This window comes from Urocitellus parryii, chromosome 6 (genome assembly GCF_045843805.1).
Source record: "Urocitellus parryii isolate mUroPar1 chromosome 6, mUroPar1.hap1, whole genome shotgun sequence".
NCBI classification, from domain to species: Eukaryota; Metazoa; Chordata; class Mammalia; order Rodentia; family Sciuridae; genus Urocitellus; species Urocitellus parryii.
Genome location: NC_135536.1, coordinates 14,962,953 through 14,982,954, shown reverse-complemented (window position 1 = coordinate 14,982,954; position 20,002 = coordinate 14,962,953). Strand labels below are relative to the sequence as shown.

Below are 20,002 nucleotides of genomic sequence, written 5' to 3'. Positions count from 1 at the left end.
TCATTTTTATATTTTTATTTGTTAACGCCTTTGGACAGTTCTCTTTGTAGCAGAGGTTGGTGCATTTATTATTTGGTGCCATTTATATCTCCTTCTTCTTTGCCTCATCTGTTTTTTTTTTTTTTTTTGCACTGTTCTATTTCGATCGTGAGCTTTAGGTATTCTTTTTGACATTCTAAGTGTGATTAGAAGGAAATCTTATCTAAACTACCTGAGGATAAAAATCATTGCTACCACTGTTTTTCATGTTCCTAAATAAAACGGAGCTGCCCTTCCTGGATGATAGTGAACCTTTTGTCTTTGAGGTCATGCCATTCCTCCCTCCCACCTCCTACCTTCCATACCCTTGTTACATCTTCTGTGGAAACGATGGTCTCACCCCCAGGTATCATCGTAGGTGATAAGGAAGAGCTGCCCTTTTTCTTCCAGGTTCTGGAAGACTTTTCCAATTTCTCCACCTTTATTTCTCACACCTTTGGACCTTGAGGCTTTGGTTGATCTTTTACTTAACACAGATTTTTCTCAAGCTTTGCTTTCAATCAGAAAGTAAAGAAAGTCAACCCTCAGGAAACTGACTTTTCCCATGTGGTCTGAAAGCGATGCCCCATTTAACAAGTGGAGTGGGAGAAAAGGGGAGGCAAGAGCCACATGGCTCCCTGCCTCCCCGAGCTCTGTGCCAGGCCTCAGCCCGCAGCCACCTGGAGGGCACTGAGGCCTTCAGTAGTGTTGCTCATTTTTGTCACCGACGTACAGTTTCTTTGTCTCAGTAATAACGAGGAAAAGAAAGTGACAAACTTATCAGTGGCAGGTTGCATTGGGCTGATTGTAGCAAGACAACCCCCAAAACAAAACAAAACCAAACAGAAAACAATAACAACAGCTTAGAGGGTAGACATGGGCTGAGGCCCACAGTCCAGGGCCACACAACAGTCCCTCAAGGCCACCAGCATCCCAGCCCTTCTGTCTTTCTGCAGTGGCAGGCTCGGAAGGTAGGTCTCTCCCCTGTGCTCACAAGGTAGATCCAGGAATGGGGGCCACCGTCAAGACAGGAAGGAAGAGGCAAAGGGCATGTGTCACCTAGCTGGGCCCTTGAAGACGGCTTTCCTGGAAGTGTCAGCTCCCACTTGGATCTCACTGGGCTGAACAGTGTCACCTTGTCCCTCCTGTCCTCCATGTGCAGGAGAGCTGTTGCCATTGTGAACACGGTTAGGGTTATTTATGGAGGCAGAAGGGAAGGGTGCTACTGCAACTGAGTGGTTTAGGTGACTGACTGCATCTGTGGGTGGGGGCTGTGGGAGCCTTCCTGGTGGGATTTTGGGGAAGGTGTTCTATAAGGACTTAAAAACAGCACACTACAGGGTCACAGCCACATCAATGTTTATAGCAGCACAAGTCCCAATAGCTGAACTGTGGAGCCACTCAGTAGATGAATGGATTTTAAAAAGTGGCATATATACACAATGGAATATTGCTAGGCAATAAAAGAGAATAAAATCATGGCATTTGCAGGTAAATGGATGGTTTTGGAGAAGATCATGCTAAATGAAGTTAGCCAATCCCCCCCAAAAACAAATGCCGAATGTTTTCTCTGATATAAGGAGGCTGATTCTTAGTCGGGTAGAGAGGGGGAGCATGGGAGGAATAGAGGAATTCTAGATAGGGCAGAGGGATGGGAGGGGAAGGGAAGAGTGAGGGGATTAGCAAGGATGGGGGAATGTGATGGACACCCTTATCCAAAGTGCATGTATGGAGACATGAATTGGTGTCATCATACTTTATATACAAACAGAGATATGAAAAATTGTGGTATATATGTGTAATAAGATAATTATAATGCAGTCTACTGTCATGTATTTAAAAAGTAAAATCAATTAAATATTAAAAATAAATAAATAAAACGTATACTGAAGGAAAAAAAAAAGCAGCTGATGTGCTCACTTCCTTCTTCAGTCCTGGCAGGGTTTTCAGGCGTTTTCTTCCTTTTTCTGGGACCAGATGGGACCCAGAGCCTCACACACGCTAGCTGCATCCCAACTTCTCTTCCCGATATTTTCTTAATGATAATTTAGACGATCCCTGCACTGTGTCCCCAAATTAGTCTCAATAATTGGTTATTCCTGTTTTTTAAAGTCTACTGGATCCTTTTTCTTCATTGATTGGCTTAATTCTCTCTTTGGGGTTTGATCCTCCATTTCTCTCCCAGCCTCTTCTTTCCTCTCCCTTCTGATCACTGCCTGTTGACTCCGTGGGTTTCAGCAGGGTTTATTAAGAGCCTGCTCCGTGTCAGGGACGAGTTCCTCTTTTCTCCTCTCCTGCTGCTATTTACTATGGTGCAATAGTTCTTTCTTTTTTTTTTTAACTTTTTTATTTGTTCTTTACAGTTGTACATGGCCGTAGAGTGTTTTGGGTGTTTTATTTTGGCGGGGGGCAGTACCGGGGATTGAACTCAGGGACACTCCATCACTGTGCTACACCCCCAGCCCTGTTTTGTATTTTATTTAGAGACAGGGTCACACTGAGTTGTTTGGTGCCTCGCTTTTGCTGAGGCTGTCTTTGAACTCTCAATCCTCCTGCCTCAGCCTTCTGAGCAGCTAGGATTATAGGCATGCACCACCATGCCCAGCGTTAGAGTGTATTGTGACATATCATACGTACATGGAGTACAACTTCCCATCTTGTGGTTGAACATGATGTGCAGTTACCCTGGTCATGTATTTATATATGAACATAGGAAAGGTATGTCTGATTTGTTCTACTGTCCTTCCTATTCCCATCCTCCTCCCTTCCCTTCATTCCCCTTTGTCTAACTCAGTGAACTTCTCTTCTTCCCCTCTCCCTTATTGTGTGTTAGAATCCCATATCAGAGAGAACATTCAGCCTTTTGTTGGTTGGGACTGGTTTATTTCACTTAGCATGATAGTCTCCAATTCCACCCATTTACCAGCAAATGCCATAATTTCATTCTTTTCTATGGCTGGGCAATATTCCATTGTGTATATATATCACATTTTCTTTATCTATTCGTCTGTTGAAGGGCACCTCGGTTGGTTCCACAGCTTAGCTATTGTGAATTGAGCTGCTATAAACATTGATGTGGACGAGGTTGCAACAATTCTTGATGATTCTGATCTCTCTTTTATTTCTTAGAGTAGATTTCCTTCATTCTATTTTGCTCATTTATCTTTCAACTTCTGGGCCTGTTTCCCATAAGCCACCCCCACTTCCAACAGAATCTGAGACCCTGGTTTGGGGCTCCACTTGGCATTTCCCTCAGTCAGGGCTGTGACCTAGCTTTTGACAACTTCTTCTCCAGATATTCTGTTTCGGCAGGAAATAGGCCCACTACGTTGCTTCCCAAGCCACCACATCATGAGAAGATTCAGTGTCTTTCTAAAATATCAGGTCACCCCGTAGTGAAAGCTACATAAAGAGATATGCTGAGCAGCTGGAGAAAAGTAAGTCTCTGTCCCAGATGAGGTTGGGGCCAGCAATGACCGGTTCTCAGGATATTAGCTGTCTTCTCTCTTTCTTCTTTGTATCCCCAGCTCCAGGGCTTCCTGTCCTCTAGGAAGTCCCTGTTCTCCTTCCCAGACTGACTAGAATTTTCTGTTTTGGATGCCCAAGGTCTAGGAAAGAAGGTGAATCTGAACTTAACCTGCCCACAGCTACTTCCCTCCAGGCAGGAGGGCCTGGAGCAGGGTTCTCCTCCTGGGTGCTGCTGAGGTTTGGGGCCTGATAAGCTGTGGTGGTCCCTTGGCCCTGCCTGGTAGGATGTAGCAGCATCCTGGCCCCACCCAATGGTGTACTGGTTGTGACACTCCACCTGTCTCCATGCATTGCCAAATGTCCCAGGGGTGGGACAGATCCCCTGAAGGGGGCCACAGTACAAGAATCTGCCACAATGGCAAGCCCTCAGTCCTCTCCTTTCCATGGCCTGTCATTCACCTTGAGTGAAGGGCGACTGGGTGGGCTCTGGAGGACTGAGAGAGGGATAAGCCACATCCAGCTTCTAGAAAGTGAAAGCACATGGGATTTCTACCAATAAGAAGTTTCAGGCCAAAACCAAGATTCAGAAACATGATCTTTATGTGTGTACTTGGCCCCTCCCCACCTCCACCCAAGTTAAGCTTGCATTATTAACTACAAGATGGCTTTTATGTATATATATATATATATAATTATATATATATTTACAGACAGGATCTCACCAAGTTGCTTAGGGCCTCACTAAGTTGCTGAGGCTAATTTTGAACTCATGATCCTCCTGCCTCAGCCTCTGGGACCACTGGGATTACAGGTGTGTGCCACCAAGCCGGCTCCTTCCCATTCCTTTGTAAATGCCTTTATTGAGATACAGTTCACAGACCACGTCTATTTAAAGCATAAAATTAGACAGGTTCTAGTATATTCACAGGCTTTGGCAACCATCAGTACAATCAATTTTAGGCCATTTCAGCTTTCAAAATAAAACAAAACAAAACAAAACTGCATACCCCGAGGCAATGACCCCCATCTCCTCCAGCTTCTGCTTTCTGTCTCCATTTTTAGATTAGATTAGATTTCACAATTCTGGACGTTTCATATAAATGGAATCACACTATATGTGACTTTTGGTGACAGTTACCTTTCACTTTGCATGATGCTCTTTAAGACCTCTGTGTTATATGTTCATCCCTTTTTATTGGTATATTCTATTACATGTACCAAGTTGTATTTATTAATCAGTTGTCAGGTGTTTAGGTTGTTTCCACTTTTAACTTTTATGAATAATGTGCAAAGTTGAATAAGTAGGTGTCCAAGTTTGTGTATGGATATGTCTGCATTTCTCTTGGGTGTATACCTGGGCTTAGAGTTGACGGGTCACATTTTAACTCTAATCTTTACCTTTGGAAGAAGTGCCAGATTATTTTCCAAAGTGGCTGAACCATTTTATATCTCACCAAGACTGTGGAGGGGTCCCTGTTTCTCCACATCCTCACCAACGCTTTCATTATCTTAATAACTGGCCTCGTAGATTAAAATGGTATCACATTGTGATTTTGATTTGCATTCCCTAATGATAAATGATCTTTTTTAAAAAAATATTTTTAGTTGTAAATGGATGCAATGCCTTTATTTTATTTATTTTTATGTGGTGCTGAGGATGGAACCCAGTGGCTCATACATGTGAGGCAAGTCCTTTACCACTGAGCCACAACCCAGCCCATGACAAATGATCTTAAGTATCTTCCATGTATTTATTAGTCATTTGAATAACTTCTTGAAAGAAATGCCTATTCAGATCCTTTGCTCATTTTAAAAATTGAGATATTTGTCCTCTTGCTATTAAATCATCAAAGTGCTTATTATGATCTATATTCAAATCCCTTTTCAGATACATATTTGCAAATATTTCCCCTCTTCTGTTTTTCTCCTCCTCTTTTTGCTTACTTCTGAGTCTCCTTTGAAGCACAGAACTCATAAATTTTGCTGATGTACAGTGTATCTATTTATCTTTTGATGCTTATGTTTCTGGTGTCGTCCAAGAAACCATTGTCTAATTCAAGGTCACAAAGATTTATACCTATTTTATTCTAAGAGTTGGGTAGCTTTGTGCTTGCATTTAGGATGTTGGTCTGTTTTGAGTTAGTTTGTATATGGTGTGAGGTCTGGGACCAGCTTCACCCTCACAGTGGATCTCCAGGTGTCTCAGCACCATATGTTGGAAAGACTATCCCCTCCACCAGCCCGAGTGAATTATTTTGGTATCCCTGTCAAAAAATCAGTTGACCATGAATGCGAAGGTTGTTTTTTGAATTTTCATTTCTCTTGATCTGGATGTCTGTCTTTATGCCAGTACCTTGATTGTTGTAGCTTTTATAATAAATTTTGAAAGCAGGAAGTATGAGTCGTCCAGCGTTGTTCTTCTTTTTCAAGACTGTTTTGGCTATTCTGGGTTCCTTAAACCTCCTTGTGAATTTTAAGATTGTTTTGTTCATTTCTGCAAAGAAGGCTTGGCATTAAATCAATTTGGAAATATTACTGCTTTTTTAGTCTTCTAATCTAGGAACATGAGATGTATTTCCATTTATTTAGATCTTTTCATTTTTTTCAACAATGTTTTGTAATCTTCAGAGTGTAAGTTTTGCACCTGTTTGGTTAATTTCCTCTTATTCTTTTCAATGCCATTGTGAATGAAATTGTTTTCTTAATTTTACTTTAGTTTTTTTTTATTACCAGTGTATAAACAGAATTGACTTTTGTATGTTGATCTCGAATCCTGTGGTCTTGCTGTTCATGTATTAGTTCTTGTCATGTTTTTGTGGATTCTAGGAGATTTTCCCATACAGGATCACAGAATTTATGAATAGAGAGAGTTTTGATTCTTCCTTTGAAGTCTGGAAAATTTATGTCTTTTATTTCATTCCTGGCTGGAGTTTTCAATAAAGTGTTGAATAGAAGTGGTGAGAATGGACGTCTAAGTTTATTCCTTAGGGGGGAAATGTTAGTTTTAGTTTTTCACCTTTGAGTATGGTACTAGTTTTGTAGGCAGTCTTTATCAGGTTGGGGAAGGTCTCTTGTAGTCCTAGCTGGTTAGGTGTGTTAAATCACAAAGGGGTTTTGCCAAATTATTGTGTATCTATTGAGATAATCTTGTGATTATGTCCTTTATGCTATTAATAGTATATTTCATTAATTTTTACATATCAAGTCAATCTTGGATTCCTAGAATAAATGCCACTTGGTCATGATATGTAATCTTTTTTTGTACAATTTTGCATTCAGTTTGCTAATATATTATAGAGGATTTTTGCATCTATATGCAAAAGAGATAGTCATCTATTTTTTTGTGATGCCTTTTTCTTGGTTTGGCATCAGGATGATTTTTAGATCTATGGAATGGGTAGAGAAGTGTTCATCTGTAGTTCTTGCATCTTTCTGAGGTTGCCCGGGATACATAGCCACAGCACAGATATTCAGTAACTTAGCTATTCCCCCCATCGTGGGCCATGTAGGTTGTTTCTAATTATTTGCTAGTACAACAGCTCTGTAGAGCATACTTTTAATTTTAAACTGTAAATATGTATAGCAACTGCAAAGTTTTGAGAATTTTTGAACTTAAATAGTCTTTTGGCCAATTTGCAAGAATCTTCTTTTTCTTCTTCTCCCCTGGTACTTTTCTTTTTTTTTTTAATTTTTAATATTTATTTTTTAGTTCTCGGCAGACACAACATCTTTGTTGGTATGTGGTGCTGAGGATCGAACCCAGGCCGCATGCATGCCAGGCGAGCGCGCTACCGCTTGAGCCACATCCCCAGCCCTCCCCTGCTACTTTTCTAAGCACTCTACAGACAGTCTGTCATTCTGTGCCACAGGACTGTTATTTTCCTTATTCTGTGAGAGAGAAAACTGAAAACACAGTGGCTAAGTATCTTTCTTGGGGGGGAAAATTAGCTTACCGGAAGTTACACAGTAAGCAGTAGAACTTTGATTTAAATGTGTTCAGCCCTGACTTGAATGGCAGGCACGAAGGGGCCAATCCCTGAGATGATCAAAATTCTAGTGAAAATGAAAATAAAACCATGACCCTTGTTCTGTATTTATTTTTGCCACCCACGTGTTTATATTGGATGTCACTGATGGATCAGGCTGCATCAGGAAGATGTCTGGGTGCTGTTTCTCCCTGGTGACTCCTTAGGACCACACCCACCTAGCACCCACCTCATGTCAAACACAAGGTTTAGTTTGGTTTCATTGGAATTTACTAAGTCCCTAACACATGGGACTTGTCCCACTGATGACAGTTCTTAACCCATGAATGGAACTTGGGTGGGAAAGTAACCCCATGTTTCTAATCTAGACGTAGAAGGGGTGATGCCTGAAGCTTTGTCACCTGTGGAAATCACAGATCTGTTCCCCTCACTTCACAGTTGTGGAAAGTACCTCCTCATCCATCACAGCTTCGGAATCCTGGAGCCTTAGACTGAAAGATCTTGCTGCTTTATGATTTAACAATGAAGCACATGTTGTATATTACACTGTTTGAGTCAGCTATTTCACTGTGACTAAAAGAATCCAACCAGAACAGTTGTGGAGGAGGAAAGTTTATTTCAGAGGTCTTAGTCCACAGAAGGCCGGCTCCATTCCTGGGGGCTTGAGGTGAGGCTGGACATCATAGCTGGAGAGTGTGGCAGAGGGAAGCGGCTCACACGATGATCAGGAAGCAGAGAGAGACTCCACTGGCCACATACAAATATATACCCACAGCCTCGCCCTAATCCCCACTCCTCCAGCCACACCCTCCCGCCATCAGGGGACTGATTCACTGATTGGGTTAAGACTCTTAGAACCCAATCATTTCTCCTGTGAAGCTTCTTGCATTGTTTCACACATGAGCTTTCGGGGGGCGGGGGGGGGCACCTCACATCCAAACTGTGACACACACGTTTGCCCCATAGTTGAAGAACTGTGCTTTTAATATGGCTGCTTCTACAATCCTACACACTTAAATTCATTCATTAAAAAAACAAACAAACAAACAAAAACAATAAAAAGTGACCCTTAGGCTTCTTGACTGTCAAAGGCTCCTTATAACCAAAAACAGGAATTGAGAACTGGACTAGGGCGGATTTTGAATAAAGAGGAAAAGGGAACCCGCTCTGTGCAGCTGCCCGTGTGGGGCTCGTGAGGGCGTTGATCCTCCTGCCCGTGGATGGAAACGCTCCTGTTGCTCAATCAACCTCCTCCTTCCCTGAGTATTCAGAAGATGCTGCTGTGTCTTGAGGGTCACTCTCCCTCGGGGCAGTGGAGAAGAGACACCATTTAGAAATGCCCTCTGTTTTTCTTTCTTGCTTGCTTATGCTGGGATTGATCCCGGAGCTGCTGTACCTCTTAGCTTCATCCCCAATCCCTTTTCAAACTTTTTAAGATCTTGAGACAGGACCTTGCTGATTTCTGAGGCTAGCCTTAAACTTGCGATCCTCCTGCCTCAGACTCCACAATGGCTGGAATCACAGGCATGGCGGCTCACCGGCAGGGATGGACACGCACTCCACCTAGTGCAGGGGGCATTGTTCACGGTCTCCTTTGCTCTTTCACCCCATGGGTTCAGCTAGCGATGGTGACCCTTGACCCTAGCCCACACCTACCCTGTTATTCCAGTATCATGAGTACCCTCTGATTTGGGGATATATGCTACTTCATAGTCATTTCGTTCTACGTTTCATTTGATGTTTAAATTAGAAATTGCAACCCACAGGCCTTGGATGAAAGGTGGCTTGATTATTTGGTGGCAGATGGTGATAAGTTGATAAATTTTTAACAACTAGTTTTAAAAAAAAAAACAACAGAAGTCCCAATTCATAATATTTGCCCATTCCTGGGGTGTACATATTTTCAGATGTCAAGTCACTGAAGACAGACAGCAAAGTAAATGTCATAATCAGCCTCGGGGGTTTGTCAGCCAGCCCCCTCACACTTCTGTGGACCTCAGTGTTTGAGAAAAGTTAAATTAGTTGTCAAATATTAAAAATCAGATGTCCCAGTTAAAATCTAGATTTCTGATTTTTCTTGAGAAAATGGAAACTCTGGCCCTGCCAGGCCCATGTTCCTACGAGGCCACCATTCACTGAGCAGGAACTGAGGCTGCTCCCTTAGGGCCTCATGCCACCTGCCACTCATCACTGTTCTTTCCTGTTCCCTGCTTTAAGTCCTGAGGTTCTTTCTTCCTTTGAGAAGAAACCAAGCAGTCTTATCACCTGGCTTTTTATCAAAAACTCCAAAGAGTTGCAGAGTCGGACCCCCTCAGTGATCCTATGTGATATTCATTTTTTCTTTTTTCTTTCTTTATTTATCTATGGGTGCTTCAGCTTGACCATGGGGCAATCGAGTTTCGAGTTAGGGTGCACGGAGAGTTTACTTTTACTCTTGTTGATTTCCCTCTGGCCATCCCAAATCAGTAGGCAAAAGAGATTTGTCTACTTAGGACAGTTCATTAATGAGAATCAAGCAGAAAAGCATGAACTCTGGGGCAGGCTAGTTTTCCTATGGGAAATTAAGACCCACTGACTGGAAATGGTGAAAAGCAATGAGTTCAGAGGAAACTCGGTACAGTAATTAAAAATGCATCAATCAAGTTCTGTACTGTAAGCTGTTGACACAGCAGAGGAAAAGAAAAGTAGCATCTCTGAGGTCTCGTTGGATGCTGTCCATGTTGATCTTGGACAGCAGCAAGCCAGTGTCTGGGGAAGACTGCTCTTAACCAGGAATGTAGAGCACTCGCGATGCAGCCCCCCTGGCTGGAATGACTGGACCGTGTCGCATTATTGATGAGGTTAAAGGGACCGTAAAGGGTGTAGACACTGTAAAACCCTGTTCTTGTCGGGATAGATAGAATACAGGTGATTAATGACTGAGAATTGGGGAAAGGGGCTAAGGAGAGGGTCATGGAGTTACCTACGATAGTGGGGGAGAAGAGGAAGTCAGGTAGAAAACAGTGGAGGTATTTTAAGAATTACATTATGTACATACTTGAACATTTCCAAGAGTTTTGTCATTTAGGAGTAAAATCAATTTCATTTTGGGAAGGAAAGCTGCATTGTTGAAGATGCTTTTTGTGAACGTGAACCTGGCCTCCTGCACACCTCCATGTGGTTGGCGGGGGGTGGCACTGGAAACCTCAACTGTCCCAGGCTTGGCTTTCCAACAACATACATTAAATGAAGGGAGGAGAGAGTTTTTAATGCATAAATGAGGTTTACTAAATACATCTGCAGAGAAGGCACAACTAAAAAGAACACTACTGATGTTTGTGGGCAGTTGATAAGGAATCATGGAGGACAGAGGTCAGAGGTAGCATTTTAGTTCTTGGTGGTTTTTTTAAATTTTTATTTGTTCTTTTTAGATATACGTGACAGTGGAGCGTGTTTTGACATATCATGCGTACATGGAGTATAACTTGCCATTCTTGTGATGGTACCCTCGTCATGTATTCCTATATGAACACAGGAAAGTGATGTCCAGTTCATTCCCCTGTCCTTCCTATTCCCATTCCCCTCCTTTCCCTTCATTCCCCTTTGTCTAGTCCAGTGAACTTCTATTCTTCCCCTCTCTACCTTCCCTTGTTTGTGAGTCAGCATCCACGTATCAGAGAAAACATTCTTTCACTTAGCATAATATTCTCCATTCACCTGCAAATGCCATAATTTCATTGTTCTTTAAGGCTGAGTAATATTCCAGTGTGAATCTACACCACATTTTCTTTATCCATTCATCTGTTGAAGGGCACCTAGGTTGGTTCCATAGCTTAGTTGTTGTGAATTGAGCTGCTGTAAACATTGATGTGGCCGTGTCCCCGTAGTAGGCTGATTTTAAGGGCTTTGAGTATAAACCTAGGAGTGGGACAACTGGATCAAATGAAGGTCCCATTCAGGTTTTTTGAGGAATCTCCATCCTGCTTTCCAGAGTGGTTGCACCAGTTTGCAGTCCCACCAGCAATGTATAAGCGAGCCTTATCCCCACATCCTTGCCAACATTTATTGTTAGTTGTATTCTTGATAATCAGAGGCAGCATTTGAACTAGTGGGAAACTCACAAGCCAGCCATGCAGTGGGTGGGTCTGAGGACAGACTTTTCAAACTTGAGTCTTTTTCATTTCCTTGCCTTTTAAGAAGCATCACAATACTTAGAAAGGGTGGAGGGAGATTAAACAGCATCCTCTTTATTAGGCATCCTCTTTCCATTAAGTACCAAGTCTCCTCTGGGCACAGGGCAGACACCCCAAATGGGGACCCCAAAACGAAATTCAATCTGCTGAGCCAGGCCCTGTACTAAGTGTGGAGGTCTGTGTGTTACCCCTGTTGACCCTCACAACCTCACTCCATGGTAGACGATGATGTCCCTACTTTGCAGAGGAGAAAACTGAGACTTAGAAAATTTGCTTCTCACCCCACAGCCAGCAGGGAAGTGGGTCCATGTGGCTGCAAAGCCCACACTTTTTCTAGACCACTGTGTCATTAATAAACTGAGTTGAACGTAGTGTTCCCTGAATACATGGCATAAGTTGCTATTGTTCTCCAGGCATTGATAAAGAAAATTAATTCACAATATCATCAGCGAAGATGGAATCAGTTCCACTGTCACCTGAGTTTGTTCTTCCTTGACAGTTTAGGGAGTTTTGTTTTTTGTTTAAAAAAAAAAAAACTACCTGTTTCCATGGCCCTGACTTCCCTTTTCCATCCCTACATAGGGTGAGGCAGGAAGTGTGGTGGGGTCTTCTGAGACTGTTTCCTGCAGCTCCCTGGTCCTCTCTCCAGCAGGCCAGTTTAGAAGGACATGGTAGAAATGTTCCAGGAGGCCAAAGGGGCCCTGTGAGCGCATACGGTAGCTGGGGTTGTTTGAGGTTCCCTGTGAGGATTCCCTGTCTCCTGTTCATTTCCAAAAGACATCCTGGGCTTTGAATCTGATAAAATGCGATCCCTGTCATCCCTCCTTCCAGAAGATTCTAAGGTCTCTTCATCGGTGGGCAGAGATTTATGTCAAATGCTTACTCATGGACTTCTGGAATGTGGTCCTAAATCTTTCTAGATACTTGGATTGTCCTGAATGTGCTTAATCTGTGAGCAGATAAGCTCCTGGTATGGGGAATACTTGTTGACTGCATATTCAACTTGCTGAATTGGGGATTTGTTTTAATGGGATTTGGTAGGAGCCATTTCCCACCCACCCCCGGCTTCTTTCTTTCATTATTATCAGCTCTGACTTTTTCAGTGCCTGGAGAAGAGTGAGGACCCCAAGGGGCCTCTTAGGTCTTGTCTACAGGGAGCCATCAGCTCCATGTGTGTCCCTGTCACCTCTGTGCACTGACGGGCCCCTCACCCAGTCCTGTCATGCATAGCCCCTTAGTAAATATTTGTAGGATTAAAAGTAGAGACCACCTCACCTGCTCTTTGACTGTGAAGCTGAAGGAGAACCAGGCATTCATTTAACCTCCCCAAACGGCTGTTTCTGGACAGTATCCAGAGAGTCCAGTGATCTGGTCATAGAACTGGACCGTTGTTGCTCAGCTGAATTATCACAGACGAGGCGAGTCCAAAGAGCCTTATCTTAATGGTAGAGCTGATTCTATATCTTATCATCGGAGAGAGGAAACACCAGAGCATGGGTCTGGCCTTCTCGCTTCCTTTTCCTGCGTCTTAACCAGGTCATGTCCCATCTCAAGTCAACTCTGGGAGGTGGGGCTCAGCCACATTGTATATGCACCTCGGCACCGGGGCACGTGTCTGCCACCTTGGTCGTGATGTGCTTCATTATCAAGGAATTAAATTTCTATAGAGTTAAAGTTTTAACTAGAAAAGTGTTTGTTCCAAACTTCTTTTTAACTTATCCGTTTTGGTGAAAGCATTTAAAATAAAATAAAAAGGATTGTGTGTTACCCCACCTCTTCAAAATGTGACTACCCCACAGAATTGAAGTCCTTTTAGATGTTTAAGGCTCATTGCTATGGGCAGAACACATGGTGTTTTTGAGCTGGAGAGGAATTCAGTCTACCAAAAGGGCAATGCCAGCCAGGAACCAAGGGGGTTGCCATTCTTTGCCCCTCGTGATCTTTCTTCCTCTCCTCAGATGTCCCTTTTTGCTAGGATCAAGTGACTCTAACAAGGATGCACATCAAGATCTCCCAGGAAACTTTTAAAAATATATAACTGTCTAAGTGATTTGACTGAAATTTTTGATTCAATAGGTCTGAGATGGGGCCTTGCTAGTTCTACTTAATCACCCAAACTTCTTTAGGTAGGATTTTTTGCTCTTCTGGAGAGCAAGTGTCCTAGGCAGCACATCTTCTACAATTTTTACTTCGGCTGTCTTGTCTTTCTCTGGTGTATTTGGGGGAGGGGGACCTCCAGAAGGGTTGCTTCTTCCTTCCGTCAAGTTAGAGCAGTGATTCTCAAACTCACCCAGAGGGTGGGATGCCTGAGGTTTTCCTTGCAGAATACAAGGAGGAGTTGTGATGTATATTTTTTTTCTCTCGTAAATACTCGGTTCATTTTTGTTAGCAGTGAGTATAACTGTTCATTGTCTTAATGTTACCATCTATGGTATTGGGTTCATTGTCTCCATTCAGCAAAGAATCAAAAAACAGGACACAGAGATAGCAAGCCAGCAGCAAGGTTATTGCAAGAGTGACAGAGACAGACTTCTCAGAAGAGAAGGGACTCCAGTGCCCGTGGTGGAGTTGTGGCCTGTTCTTTTTATGGCCTCTGAAATTTCCTCATCTCCTCCCCATCCATGCGTTCTTCCCTATTATCGATTGGGGCCCCTCTGTCCACGGGTCCCTTTTAGTTTTTCTAATGGATTCCCCCCTGCTTAGGAGCACAAGTACAGAAGGGTCTGTCTCACTGGGTCCCCCACTCGTGTCCACCAGCACTTCTGTCAACCAGGAAGGTGACCTCATCAGGAGACCCTCTCACTCGCCATCTTGTCCTGGCTGCCTGTGCCCTTCGACGTCTCCCTCATTAGTCAAGACCCTGTGCATCCAAGTATTGGGGACTCACTTGAATGGGCTCAAAGAAAAACATGGAATGTGCTGTAAGGATATGGGGATTGTTCATGAAACTGTGGGGCAGGAAGTACAGGTGAGCCTTGCAGGAGTCCTAAGACCCAGGAGCCGAAAACCTGGTAGGAATTAGTGGCCATTTTCCCAGGCTCTTGCCTTTGCTTCGACTTCTGTGTCGGCTTTATTTTCCCTCTCCCTTTTGACTTCTGCTTTCTTCTTCTCTCCTCTCTTAGCTGATGACGGACACCCCTTAGCCCTTGAGTTTTTATCTCCTCAGTTGAAAAACAACCAACAATGACCACCTACTGCTTCTTGGTCCAAGTGTCCATTCCAGAGAGAATCCGATTGGTCGCATTCTCAGATGCATTGGTCAGAGGTTGACCCCTTGTCCAGTCAGGTTGATCTTGGTGGCTTGAGCCAAACAGAATAAACATGGCCACCAAGGGAAAGTACTGTAGGAAGAAGCCCTGAATCTTGTCATGGGAGAAGAGATACCTCCAAAGAAGGGTTCAAGGAGATTCTGGAGAGAAGAGGAAGCTTGACTCAGGGGTTCCTGGCATACATGGTGGAAAAGAAGCCCAGCACGTGCCAAAGACATGGAGGTTGATTTAGGAAGTCGATACACCTTCAAGGGAGAATGGGCAATCTCAGGAGAGATGCCTTCGGGGTAAAGCAAGGAATATGCATTCCAGGGAGTATGTGGGCATCTCCAGGAGGAGAGATGGCAACCTGCTGTTGTAGGTGTTAATGTTCACAGAAGGATGGTGCTAGGGGCTGGGTTGGAGGTGGAGCCAGGACAGAGTTACACAAATGTGCCTCAGAATTCCCTTGCATATTGGCCTCATTTTACAAGGTCATGGGTAAGGGCACATCCTTTGATACTGGGCACCTCTCCCTTAATTACAAATTGCTATCTTGTTGTATTCTAGATTTTATTTTACTTCTTAGCCTAAAGCCCCCTACCTGTACACCCAGAGACTCCTCTCTCAATATAACCATCCATCTTATTAACAGCCGCAAAATATATTCCCCACCCCTGATTGGAGGCTAACAAAGTCCTGTTGAGCTGCAGCAAGCAGAGCCTTGTGGCTCTTAGATACGAATGCCCACCAGCCGCCATGTGTGGACTAAGCAATCAGACTGAACTACCCCAACACACCCAGGAAACAACACTGGAGCAAAGACAAGTCAAAGACAATAAAAATTCCCCTTTAGAGAAAGGTCTGGGGTACAGGAACCCCCGAGTATCATATCTGGCTATTAGCCACTCGTGCCCAGCATAAAGGGCATCCTGAAGGGCACAGGAAGGTGAAATGGGACTCCAGACATGGGTATCCAGACCTATTAAGCAAACAAGGGGAGTTTGTTCCAAGGCTCCAACTCCTTTGATCTTGTTCAGCCTCCCTCTCTTCCTCCCTCCCAGGCAGACACTTCAGTGGATCCCCACGAGAACAGGATGACCCTCTGGGTGTCTCTGGGCCTCCTGCATCTCTTTACTCCTGTTCTCTCCATACTGCTCTGGGCACTAACCTGGGGGTTCCTCAGAGGCTTCAAACTATGAAGAGAACCAGATATTCCCACTGCAGAGTTCTTCAGATACCACTGAGACTACGCAACTTTAGGCAGCACATGGAACACATAGTACTTTTTAAATGTCCATTCAGCCTCCCAAGCTGCTGGGATTACTGGCGTGCACCACCTGCAATGAAATATTTCTAAATTCTGTTAGTCCACTCCACTTTCCCAGTAAGTAGGGTTTTCTTCTCTTTTTTGTCATTTCAAGAGACTTGATTTTACTGGATCATGTATTATCAGTATAAATAAATGCTTTATAGACTCATATTCATTGCTACCTTAAATAAGGCAGTGACTGGTCAATCACAAAACCCTGGCTTGATTTCTGAGCATTTTACTGCTATATAAAGCCTTTTCATGCAAGTTACACAATGAGTTTCTAAAGCTCTCACACTGTGGGGCATGCCCTTGCTACTGCCTGACACAAGTTTATTGCCTTCAGCCTGTGACACTGGATGAAGGACAATTTATTACTTTTATGTACAGAAATGCAACAGTGTACGTTTATCCCAGTTTAGTGGCGAGTTCTTAGCCTCTGCCTTTTCCAGCTTGGCAATGCGAGCCACAGGTTTTGGACCCAGGACGTTGCCTGCCCAGTGGCGGCGGATCTCATCATATCTGTCATTGTAGTTGGTTCTGATAGCTTCCACCAACTTCGCCAGAGCTCCTTTGTCTTCCGAGTTAACCTGTGTGAAGGCAGCAGTGGTGCACGTCTTCCTGTGAACCAGAGGGCCCAGCCTAGCCTTCCCCTTGATGATGTAGTAAGGGACTCCCATCTTGCGACACAGGGCAGGCAGGCAGACAACCAGCTCCATGGGATCCATGTCATATGCGATCACCACCAACTGAGCCTTCTTGTTCTCCTCCAAGGTGGTGACAGTACCCCTGCTCGAAGGACAGAACTCGCCACTAAACTGGGGTAAATGTACACTGTTGCATTTCTGTACATAAAAGTGATAAATTGTCCTTCATCCAGTGTCACAGGCTGAAGGCAATAAACTTGCGTCAGGCAGTAGCAAGCGCATGCCCCACAGTGTGGTCTCTTTGTGGGGACATCCCCTTTGCCAGCAGCCTTCTTCTCAGCCCGGGCCAACAGCCTCTGCTTCTTTTCCTGCTTGGTCTCGGGTCTGTCCTTGTGGGCAAGCTGAAGCAGCTGGGTGGCTGTTGGGGGTCCAAGGCCTGGGTGAACCGGTTAATCGCAGGAGGCACTTTCAGCCACTTATAGAGAATAGCCCTTTGCCGCTGCAGCCGGATGTAGAGGGGCCATTTTACAAAGCGGGTAAGGTCCCTTTTGGGGCTGGATGTCTTGTCTGATGCCGAAGTTCTTCAGCCTCTTCTCAAAGAGCGGGTTCACCACCTTCTTGGCCTCCTGGTTCTTGACCACAGCGGGGGCAGGGGCCACCTTCTTCCCCTTGGCCTTCTTTCCCTTCGGCATCTCGGTCTGCTGGAGGAGAGACAGCGTCAGCAGGGTTTTCTCAGTGCAGCTGAGGCCTGTCTTTGGCATCATGGTGGACAGCGGCCGTGGAGAGGGAGTTAGAAACGGAGCTTTTTCCTCCTTGTTCAGGTTATCTCCTTGGTGGCTTCATAAATGTCCTAAGTCGATCTCTGCCGCATTTTATTTCTTGTTAACAGGCCTCCTTTTCCTAAAATTTGAATATGTGAAAAATTCCAAGAATAATAAATTGTCTACCAGTTGGGTTCCAGGAAATTGAGGATAGATTGATCAATGATCTAGTAGAAAGATGTTCCCGGCTCACAGCTGGTGCTCTATGTACCCCACGCTCCCCTTGGAGACGGCTGGGAGCGGGTGCTGGTGTTTTAGGAAAGTGTTGGAGACTCATGGCAAAGAAAACTTCAGAATGGACGAAGCATGTGAACAGCCATGGGAGCCTGACACGCGGTGGACAGACAGACAGAAGGCGGGCCACATGTTCACAGAATTGTTCAGAAGGGTTTGGAACATCTGCCTTCAGGAGAAAGTCCCCAAACTCTACATTTTCTCCAATCAGTTTTCCCTTCTGGGGGAGGCAAGTAGCACAAACCGTCCAAACGCTGTGAATGTTCGGCTCTGATGTCCCCAGCACAGATTTCCTTCCCCGACCGGGACATAACCTGACTAACGTGCAGCTCTGGACTCTTCTCCAGCTGCTGTTCTGTAGGCACAGTGGCTAAGGCTCGGTCTCCCTGCCGATAAAGTGAATTTGCATTCTCTGTTAGCTGAATAAGGCTCCTTTGGAGTTAGCCCCGCTTTGCGGTTCCTAGTGTAGATAATCTACACCCGGGTCACTGGGGACTGACCACGGTCAAAACAAACTGAAGGGGACTGAAGAGACCTTCAGATAAGGAACCCGATACAAAGATGTGAGCCCGCCTCTCCGACTGAGAACTCGATGACAGATTCCAGGGGTCTTGGGGACTTCATTATTACCATTTGCCAATTCTCACACCTCAGCAATGCTGGCCCAAGGAAACCTAAACTGGAAGCAGATTCTGCATAATGAAATTATACTTCAATAAGCCACTTTGTGGCTGGGACTGATGGCCTCCAGGACAAAGGCTCTTCTGTTTGCTGGGGAGAGGATTGCCTCCGTGAACAAATGACAATGAGGCTTAATCAGCCTCAAGGGTGTCAGGAAGGCAGAGTGTGGCGCGGTGGGTGGAACGAAGGAAAACAGTAATTCTGTCAAACCAGAAGTGGCTATTTTTATAGCTCTGATTTGTCCACTTGCAACAGTGGAGTGTTTTGAAAAATTATTCTGAAGGGCTGCTGCTTTTTGAATCTGTGTTTGCAGCTCAGCACTGGCTCTTTGACACGGCAGGTATCTCCACGCTCCTTACAGCCAAGTGTGCTGCGGCCTACAGATGGGCACTCTGCTCTCCATGCCTCAGTTTCTCCATTGGGAACAGAGTTGTTCTCAGGAGTGAACAAGGAAACAGGCACAGCATTCAGAACACCCCCTGCCTTGCAGAGAGCACTCCATACCTATCTGCCCCTTCACCAGGGGGATGGGGGGGGGGCACTCCCAGTACACAATGACAGGGACACTCTTTTTTTCTAACATCTTAATCAAGAAGTCCTGGCACTTCTCTGCCCTGAGACTTTATCTTGGACCAGCGATCTCAGGGAGGGGGTCTGGTCTTCATAGGGATGACAAGAAGGCAAGGTGTCATATTCTGGGACCCTTAAACGGGTGCTCCAGCCATTCTGGTTAAGGGGAAGACGTTCAGCAGTTCTGTGGAACTGGCAACAACAAGAGCCAGTGTTCAGAGGTTTGCTGGATGCCATGCTCAGTGCACAGCTCTTCTCTCCTCTAGAACTTCTTCATTTATGGAGGTGAAAATTGAGACTCAGAAGCCTCAAGTAGGATTATTGCCAGCCGGGCATGGTGGTGCACACCTGTCATCCCAGTGGCTTGGGAGGCTGAGGCAGGAGGATTGTTGAATTCAAAGCCAGTCTCAGCAACTTAGGCCCTAAGCAACTCAGTGAGACCCTTTCTCTAAATAAGCAATAAAAAGGGCTGGGGATGGGGCTCAGTGGTAGGGTGCCTCTGGGTTCAATCCCTGGGACCAAGGGGGAAAAAAAAAGACTATTGCATGTGCTGAAATGCCTCCTGGTGGAGGCAGGACTCCATCCTGGATGGTCAGACTCCAGAATGCATCGTCTCAACCACTCTGGTCCCCAGGCACATTCAGGAACATTCTCTCTCTCCTCTCCCACTCCCTTCCTGCTGATTGGGGATCATTCCAGGGACACGTGCCAAGTTCCTCCCTAATCTACACGCAGCCTTTGGGAACTGGAGCTTTTCAGAGCCTCCAGATCAGCCTGGTCGCGTTTGCGTCCCTGTTAACTCTGAGTGTCTGTGATGGCTCTGCGTGGCTGCTGTTTTCCAGCTG

The 20,002-nt window shown here is 44.8% G+C and overlaps 1 protein-coding gene and 1 pseudogene across 1 annotated transcript in view; one reads left to right on the top strand and one right to left on the bottom strand.

The window, feature by feature from the left end:
* The window catches only part of Kcnk13 (potassium two pore domain channel subfamily K member 13), an 89,912-nt gene that overhangs the window by 10,504 nt on the left and 59,406 nt on the right, over positions 1-20,002 (top strand). The gene's annotated exons all lie outside the window — the stretch shown is intronic.
* LOC113186741 (large ribosomal subunit protein eL8-like) lies at positions 16,613-17,543 on the bottom strand (annotated as a pseudogene).